General features: G+C 41.0%; 1 pseudogene; it reads right to left on the bottom strand.

The window, feature by feature from the left end:
- Window positions 1-516: 516 nt before the first annotated feature.
- Window positions 517-7,695, bottom strand: LOC131984343 (chitin synthase chs-2-like; annotated as a pseudogene).
- Window positions 7,696-9,972: the final 2,277 nt, after the last annotated feature.

Here is a 9,972-nt window from a genome sequence, read left to right as displayed (position 1 = left end):
GTGACTGTGCGCACAACAATGTTAACTAAATATATCTCTAATTACTCATCTTATGTGTTCTTCCAAATTATGACTACACATCTATTTCTAGGCGTAGTCAGCTCCACCTGTAGTCGTGGGCGTGTGACCTTTGCATTTTTTTTATTTTTATGGAGGCTCCTGGACTTGAAGATGTGGGAAATTACACAACACATTTTTACCAATATTCCAGTCCTACGAGTTAGACGGAGAGAGGAAATCACATAAAGTCAGAGTGAGAACTAATAGCCCCCTGAGGGATGACTTCCAGTACATGTCACACTGTCATAAATATTTCTTGGCTTACAGTAAAAATAACCTAAATTTCCCCACAAGTGTGTCTGCAGCATGTGAAACTAATATTTCTCTCTCCTTTCTCTTTCATATGTCAAATATAAAACATAATCAGAGATAGTATTTCATTTTCTGAGCAGCGCTTAGAATAATAACCAAGCCAAACAAAATCATTAAAAAATCACAAGTGCTTTATTTAGAAACAAGAATATGATACAACTAAAGAAACAGCATCTAACAGACAACTGTCAACTTGCATACAAAGTTAAAATGCACGGCATATAGTTACTTCATTCAACAATAATTAAAAATAAAGATCATGATCTGACACACAGATTGGTGGCCGCTGTGCCTCCTCTGACACACGCAACGTCACCGGCAGCTTCAAGAAAAAGTTCAAGAGGAGTTATAATATATTATATCTGGTGCAATTAAGATAAAATTCTAGAAAAATAAAAGTAAAGTAAAAGCTGAATTTCAACATTTTATAAGATTTGGGATTCAAGATAGTTTAAAAGCAGTGCAAAAACATACAATCAGCATGTAAATATACTTCATATAGACAACCAGCAGAATATCATGCTCCAACACAACATCAGAAAGTTTTGTCGGATAATGAATCTTAGGCATTTCTGTTTGATATTCCCTGATTGAGGACTTCGAGTGCAGATTTTCCCTGATTTTCCTGACCCATTCTCATCATTTAAATAACTCAATAGATGCAGATAGTGTCATTCCTCTTCACATTATAGTGTGTTTCACACAGAGGCAGCAAACTCAAAGCAAACTATAAGGTTTACAATCAAAAATAACTCCTTCATCTTTCACAAAAGGCAATAACAATGTAACATTTCCTGACCTGTTGTTTGGTGCTTTCATATGCACACTACACATATACTCAGACAAACATTTTTTAGTTGTGTTGTCATTTTTCTGTACCTGAGTTTTTCTCCTTTTTTTCTCCTTTTTCCTTCAAAATATGCATCATTTGTTTTTCTGTACTTGATGACATATTGCTTCAAATAAAAGCTTTTCAAATAAATAAATTGCACTAAAATAAATAAAATACATAATGAAAACACTGTTGCCACAATCTCACATACAGTGCATATTTCAAAGTGCTAAAAAGTGTTGTGCACACAGTGTGTGTTTACACCATCGTCCCTCCTCCAGCGTGTCTGCTGTATAACTCATCTTCACTGTCAGATTCAGACTCGGAGTCCTCCTGGGGCTCTGGCTGGGGGTTCGACTCTGTGATGGAGTCAGATTCATCCTAGACGAAGAAAAAGAAAAGAAACATCAGCTCAATTAATTGCCACCACACCTGGACTACTGGCAGGTTTCTAAGCTATTTGTTTCTATTCTAACAACAGTAGCTCAAAGGGTGTGGCTGGATTCATAATTAAAGGAAAGTATTTGTAGGTCAATCAAATGTTCTTTTCTGTTATAATCACCTTAAGAGCAATCAATGCTGTTTGGACTCATCAGGCGATTAAAATGTTGTTTGCAATAATAACCTTGCATGACACCCTCACTACGTTTTGAGCTTTGCACATTTGCAATTAACAATTACCAAAGACTTATTTATAGTTCTAGGAGCAGTTGAAGGACAAGACAAGCAGCATCAGCATGTATGAGCCATAATTCATTCTTCCCTCTTCCCTCCCAATTGTACCTCTCACATACAGAATTTTACCTCTCACATACACACAATTTTTGTGAATGTGAGAGGTATTTTTTGTGTATGTGAGAGGGAAGAAAGAATAATGGCCCACACGGCCCCTCATAAGCATGAGTAGCTGCTGTAGTGTTAGAAGTTACAGAAACAGTTGAAAATACCTTTTTGCCTGGCAGGAAAGGTTTTTGCTTGTCAGGTTGTAGGTTTAGGGACTCTGTGTCCAGGAAGGCCACATAATGAATCAAAGTGTATATTCTAGATTTAAAAAAACAAAACAGAAACAGAACAGAAAAGTTAGATTATCAGACACTGTGGACATCATTAAAATAGGAAGAAACAGAGTGGTTTGATCCAAGTGGTCACCTGTGGTAGAACATAGCAAGGAACTGGATCAGCACCGATGTGGCGAATCCGAGAATGAACATGAAGCCGATCGGATCTATCGTTACGTCTTCTCCAGTGGACTCGAGGTTGAAGTCGACCTTGGGCAGCGTGATGGAAAAAGAGGCCCCGAAGAGCTGGAGGGTAAATGTCGCCACTAGCCACAGGGCATTCAAGATGAAGAAGGCGAAGTTAATCTGTGTGTAATGAGAAAGACACGATTAATTTAAGATTCATTGCACAGTAGGTTCCTGTAAGATGTGTGCTGTAGTTCAGCTCCCCACCCCACCTTGTTCCTCAGCTCTTTCAGGTCATTTTTCATCTTTTCCTGTCTCTCTTTATTGTTTGGCAAAGGTTCCAGGTACTTCTTCTGAAGCTCTCTCCAGAAGTTCTCCTCCTCCTGCAAAGACACACAGAACCCATTTCAATTATATAGTCTGTTAGCACACAACAAAACAATTAGTGCTGCAACTGCTTCACTGTACAGATAGTCAGTTTTTTTTTTACCTGCATGTGGTAAGCATCAACCTGGTAAAAAGAGACATACACACCTTATCAAGTGAGTCTTCGTTCAGCTGCAGGTCACTGGACACATTCTGTAGCTGTGTGACCCAATCTGGAGAGAAGACAGGAGGATATTAGATATCATCACATTTATTTATTTAAGTGAGCTGGAAGTTTTTGCAACAAAAGAATGCAGATTTTTAGACTTTTTGCAAAATAGTTTGGACTTACCTTGGATAGGGTGATCGTAAACAGGCTCCACTTGCCTGGAACACAATCAGAACAGTCGTTAGTATCATCTCACTCTTCCTAATACCTCCACGCTGCATTTCAATCAATGTTCCACGTTTAGGACTTACATCTCCTCTAGCTCTGGCATCCTGGAGTCATCAACGATAGTGTTTTGGGGCCCGCTTTCAGGCTCTGGGATCAGATTCTCCTGGGTGACAACAGGCTGCATGTCTGCAGATCTCTGGTTGGACTTTTTGCAACATTTGAACCACGAGACAAACTTTTGGAAGGTGCTTTTGGCTGCAAGGATGAAGATCAACTTCAGTTCAGTCAGCACAAACAATATTACAGATCTAGTGTGGCACTGTGAGTTGCATGATATTACTCTTTTTCCTTAGTGTCAAACTTTTATCTACCTTTCTGGGTTTTTGTTTGCTTGACGGTTTCTTTTGGTTCGCCAGCGCCAGCGGCAGGTTTTGTCTCTCGGGTGCCCCAGGACACGTTGTTCATGTTGGTCATGGAGTAGATGATAAGCAGGAGGTAGGCACTGGGGATGCAGATGATGTAGAGAAAACCGTGGAACAGCAGCTGAATTTCCTGAGGATGCATTACCGCAGTGATGATGTACATGATGGCCATGGCAACAACGAAAATGCTGCTGGGTGTCAGGATGGTTTTGTCCTTCACCATTGAGCCTGAAGAAAGACAAAAGTAGAGAGAGGTTTTATGATTAAAGCGACTGAGCGGTTTAACCAAAAATAATTCAATAAAGTTGCTGCATGTGTCTGCAAAAAGTTACATCTTTGATAATAACTTACCGATAATGGACATTGTCACCACCAACATGAGGAATGCATATATGATACTCATGATTGCTGCAATAGTGATCTGAGTGTCCGACTTGATTTTGAAGCAAAGAATCAGGTATATGATGGGAGGAATCACAGCCAGAACCAGGGCTCCATTGGCATCCATATTAAAGATGAAGGAAAAACTACCTGGAGACCACAATTGGAGGCATACATTTAAAAAAACCCATTATGAAGATAATCCAGTGAAGTCTGGTTGATCTTAAAAGTACATACAGACATTTTGCACTCAAACACAAAAAACCAACCTGCAATCAAAAGGACGATGGTGGCAGGAGCCAGGATGGCTGAGGTCATGGCAAAGAGCTGGTAGAACATGAAGGGTTTGGACATAGATGGGTTCCTCTTGGATATGATGGTGGTGGAGCCCAGCAGATCCACCACGTTGGCCATTGTGGATGGTCCCCATCGCCGACGCTGGAGGTGGCAAATAATCGTTAGCGTGACTGGTGTGATTATTGGCTCAACCGGCACCAAAAGAGATCCACATCTGTACATTCTCAAAATATGCAAATACACCAGTTTTACCGAATGTTGTAGGGTATTTTAAGCTAAAATTAATGGAAAAGTTGCACCACTCACCTGGTTGTAGAGCTCTTTGAAGTCCTCAGGTGCGTTGGTGTAAGCATCAGATGCTGCGTTGTACTCCACCCTCCACCCCTGTTTCAGCAGAAGAGTACACAGCCAGCGGTCTTCACCTGCAGGGAATGTGATTATATGTGAGCCAAAGACATCGGCAAGACTGAGTGAAGCACAGGAAGTCCCATCAAACAACACGTTACCTTGGTCATACTGGATGTAGTGGCTCGCCTCCGTGGATGTGGTGGAGTACCTCTTCATCACGTTGTCGTCCATCAGCGCCTCTGCTCTGAACAGACTGAAGCAGCCGGGGCTGCACAGCACACAGCCAATCACGTGCTCCGCTGTCTTCTGCAGCCAATGACTGACAGCGTACTCAAACTTCTGGAACCACACTGCAGGACCTGCAGAGGAAATACAGAGGGATTATAAACTTCAACTCAAATGTCTGTAGTCACTGTTGTTTAATGTTGTATTTGGATTGGGTTTTTTTTACATATTGTAAAAATGTGCCAACCTGATCCCGTGGGGTGAATCCTGCCACAGGCTGCCCCGACACGTGGGTACATTTTCAGACGATCGACGAGCAGCATCACAGCAGCTGGTTGGAAGTCTGTGTCCCCATCTAAAGCAAGGAGGTAGGTGTTGTGCTTCTCTTTCTGTGGGAATGGGAACAGTTTGTCTTGATTTACAGTTTGATTTTATTTCGAAATACTGTGATTGTTTGAGCTCATGAAAAAACATAAAACTTTGATATGTTTTCTTATCTCACCTGGACTTCTGCTTTCAGCGCAGACTCGTCCTCTTCCTTCTGCCAGCGTGCGTAATATTTGGTCATGAGTTTCCAGCCCAGAAGATAGTAGAGATACATGACCTGGAAAACAAGAATTATTGGCAATTGTTGAGAATGAAATAGAAATGTTGTGAGCCATGTAAATGTACCGTCTGGGTTCTACAAGTCTTTACTTTCTTACCTGAGACCATCTCTTCTTGTGGCGGATGAGGTCTTTGTCCTTATAGTGAACAACAATAACGTTCCCATGAGGCATGGTGAGCACCAGACGGCCTCCATACGGTGTCCTTATGACCGTCTGATCCGGGATCTGCTGCTTCTTTCTGAAGAACCTCTCGTCGATGTTTGTGAAGATGCTGATGCCAGAGAATGGACGAACATTTAGGTAATTTGTGCAGAAGTAATCTTTGATACTTAACACTATAACATACAGTAACTGTAAACCATCTGCAAACTTAGTTCATACCCATAAACTTCTGTGAGGACTTGCACAAGGTTCTCTGCGTATTCGTTGAGGTGACGCCCCCGGCTCCCCTTGACTTCTTTAAATGCGTCATCAAAGTAGATATGGGCTTCGAAGGTGAAATCATCCTTTATCTGGTCCTTCTTTGGTCTGTACTTGTCCAGTCTGCAGTGTTCAGAGAGGCAGAAAGAGAAAATATGAGGAATCCACTGTGATTAAGTAAACATTGTTGTTGCTAAGCATGCACTGTTAAAGGTGTCGGAGTCACAAACAAAACAAATAAAAGTTCTGTAACAGCAACAAGTGAAGCAGCTATCTCCTTTTGGCTCAAATTCTCTTTTTCAGAAAATATGTTGAAGTTTAAAGCAAAGATCAAATCCATGCCATCTCTAAGAGAACTCCCTTTGAATCAGCAATATAATTAACCTCAAGGAAATCAACAGAGAAAGAGCCAGAGGAATAGAAATATGTTGATACAGAAAAATCCTCACCTGAATATTGAGATGATGATGTTTATCATCTCATCGTAGGTTTCATGCCACATGGTCGCGCACAGATATATGTTCGCTGTCTCAGTTGTCTTGGAACTAAACATGACAAGATTTACAAATTTGAAAATACAGCAGTTTTATTTGGAGAAAAGACAAAATGATCAACAAGCATGCTTTAGATGATTGTTGTGACATGAAAGATTACTCTTTTCACAAACTTACGTCTTTTTCCTGCCTTTGGTCTGGATGTCAAATCGGGTGTTGAGGAGCAGGGACTGCTCGATAAAAGCTCCTTCATACAGCCTCCTCGTGAACAGGTCTTGGGTCCTCTCGATACGATACAGGCCGAGGTGCCACAGGTGGAGGGTGGCCAACACAAGACCGAGCCACCAGGACACAGCTGAACCTGAAAGAACACATTAAATGAAAATTTTCAACTTTGTAAAGTACCTTGATATCATTTTTTATGATGAAGATTGAGCACTTGGGCTGACAGGTATGCAGGACAGGGTGCGGCAACAATAACTCATTGTGTGTATAACATGCATTGTAACACATGCACGCCTTTAATTACCTGTCAGTATGCCAATGTCAATAATCTCGGACATGTCGATGAAGCACAGAGTGTGTGTGACATCATAAACCAGATGTGAGAACACACTGTCCGTCAGGGTTAGGTTTCTTCCATCCACAAACTCAGTGCAGTAGCCTGTGAAGTTGACTGCAGTCCCGTTCAGACTTATTCTGTAGTCTTGATAGTAAACAATAACGGGGATGATGAACAGAACCATGACGGCCAGAGAGGCCAGGTACAGAGGCAGGATGAAGCATCGGCGCACGGCGTGCATCTTGCAGGCCACCAAAGAAAACCAGTGGCAGAGCGCAGAGGAAATCAACTGGACTCCAACGATGATGCCGATGATTGTAGTCTCGCGTCTCGGGATGGCGGTGACGATGTTCCAGTCCATTTTGTCCAGATGGACGTAGGCTCCGAGCACACAGGCGGTCACCGCAATCCTGAGCAGGCTGGAGAGGATGTGCAGCATGTTCTGGCACTTTCTTATGTCTTTGCACAGCTCTTTGAGGAAGACAGATTTGCTGTTCTCGCCGATCAGTCTAAAGTAGCTCTCCCACCAGTTGAGAGACACCAAGAAGGACCCACCAACAGCCAGACCCACCCAAGTCATCATTTTCACATCAGTGGGGTCCTTCGCGACATACAAGTAGAGGAACAGGATGTGACCGAGTAAAAGAAGGAAGAGGGCGGTGATGGATGGCAGCAGGTAGCGGTTGGTTTGTTTAGCGGAGCACTGACTGATCACTTGTAGGAGCGCGGAGAGGACGGCCACGCTGTTCAGTATCGTCACGTTGGTCACAATGTCCAAGTGTGGCATTGCCACGATGGTGAGAATTGCTGCACCTCCGGCCACCAGGAACTCGAAGAACAGAACCTGAAGAAAAAAAAGAAGATAATGAAGTTTAACAACACGTTGAAGCAAAGAGTCAGGATGCCTGCCAGACGGATTTTGGCATCAGCCAGATGTTAAGCTTTTACATTTAGACTTGTGACATACCAGAGCCGTTGTTGATTTCCTTGGCAGCTTTGATGTTTTGTAACATGCCTTCCAGATGCTTTTGAGAAATAACAAGACACTCGAAATGATAAGAGAACATGCAATGCAAAGCAGGGCGACGGGTCTCATGTTGTCCGGCAGGGTTTTTGTGCCTTCGTTTGACAAGGTGATGAGGAGGAGGAACGCCGACTGGAACAAAAAAGAGATCAATCAATTAGTTAATACAGTGATATGATTTCACAGCCTGTTAAGTATTTTATTTTCCCTTCCTGTTCCATGTCTCTTGTTTTATTTTGTGGTCACTCACTCCTGTCTCTGTTTCAGGTTCTTGTTTGCCCCACCACCCTCCTAGTCTGTGTGCACCTGATCCCTGATTGTGTCTCCCAGACCCGTTTCTCATCACTCCCCATCAGCCCTGTATATAACATCCTTTGGGTCTTGTCTCGTGGCCAGTTCGTTGTTCTTCCAAGCTCAAGCTCTCTGCCTGCCTGTGTATTGACCTCGTTTCTGGAATAAACGCCTTTTGATTATTGGAACTTGATCTCTGTCATGTATTTGAGTCCTGCCTTCTGAGCCACATCCCTTGACAATGAGAGCAGCTACTCCGTAGATGCTGCCAAGGTTTCCATGTTTTGTTACAGCTGAGTTACACACGTTCTGGCATGAACCTAAATGCATTTGGCTGCAAAGATTTACTCAGAAATCCCAATCGACATAGTACATGTTGCTGTCCATAGGGCTGATACCTTGTGCAATTAAAAATTCATATTCATGTATGTTTAAAAAATAAATAAATAATGGCAAACCTTGCTACATAGCGCCAATCCAAATACAAACACAGCGACAACAAACAGAGCGACGAGCCGCAGTAGTTTGATCATCTTCCATGGCGTCTGTTCATCTTCAATGATGGGAACCTCTCGAAAGGTGTCCCACGGCCTCCTGAAAAAAGAAAAAAATTGAAAAAAGAGTCAGAAGTCAGAAGGGTGAGTCTAGGAATATAATATAATATAATATAATATAATATATATATATATATATATATATATATATATATATATATATATATATATATATGTATATATATATATATATATACATACATACACACTGTTGCCCATAAAGTAAAATAAAGTATTTTCAGACACAACCCTCTGTTTATTCCTATATCTAAATGCATCAGTAATCACTTTGGAAGAGATTGATTAATTAAGTTTTTAGAAGATATAAACTTTACCTGTCAAGAATAAATCACATTGTCACAATCATTTCATGGAAAGAGTTAAAAAATATTTCTATTTAAACTTTATGAGCAACAGTGTATGTTGTCATAGTGTTATAATAATAAGGATTTTGTAATGATTAAAAGCATATGTAAATACTTTAGAGGACTTGTATCTCTAAAAAATAAGTTTAAAAAATTCCACTTTCCACACTTAAATATAAGATAAAAGTGAATGGCTCCTTGGTATCTCATTATTTTTATTTCATTAAATAAAATAACTTTAAATTACTACTACTTAAAAATAAAAATGATCACTTACTTGGGCATATGTCTGTCTTCCTCCATCCTTCTGCCTTCCTGGTCGCAGTCTCGAATAGATGCTGACTGCTTCACTGAGTATTTTTAACACCTGGATGACATGGCATGGGTGTGGCTATTTCATGACATCTTACGTTTGGCACCTCAATTAGGACTTCAGTTACGTAGCAGGATGGCACAATTGGTTTCAATGACCAGTTATTAATGCAATAATAGTCAGTACATACTTTAGTCTCACATGTGGGTGTTGTTTCTATATATGTTGTGTGCTGGAAACAGTGAAAGAAGCACTCTGATCTTGTACTTAAGTAAAAGTAGCAATAGCACAGTGTAGTAATGCTTTATTACAAGTTGACTTTATTTTGTGAGTGCTTTTTATGTTCAGAATGTCTCCTATATTCTACTCATTGATGGATATATGTGTATTTAATGTTGACGTTTTTAAAGGTGGAGCTCATAATAATAACGTATATGCTGTAAATTCCATGCAGTTACTAAGGTGGGGACAAAACTTTCCACACATGAGCTGACGGGAAGAGTCTGTGCACCTGTCT

This window comes from Centropristis striata, chromosome 14, assembly GCF_030273125.1.
Source record: "Centropristis striata isolate RG_2023a ecotype Rhode Island chromosome 14, C.striata_1.0, whole genome shotgun sequence".
NCBI classification, from domain to species: domain Eukaryota; kingdom Metazoa; phylum Chordata; class Actinopteri; order Perciformes; family Serranidae; genus Centropristis; species Centropristis striata.
Note: the sequence above shows the minus strand (reverse complement) of the source record. Positions and strands in the feature narration are given on the sequence as shown.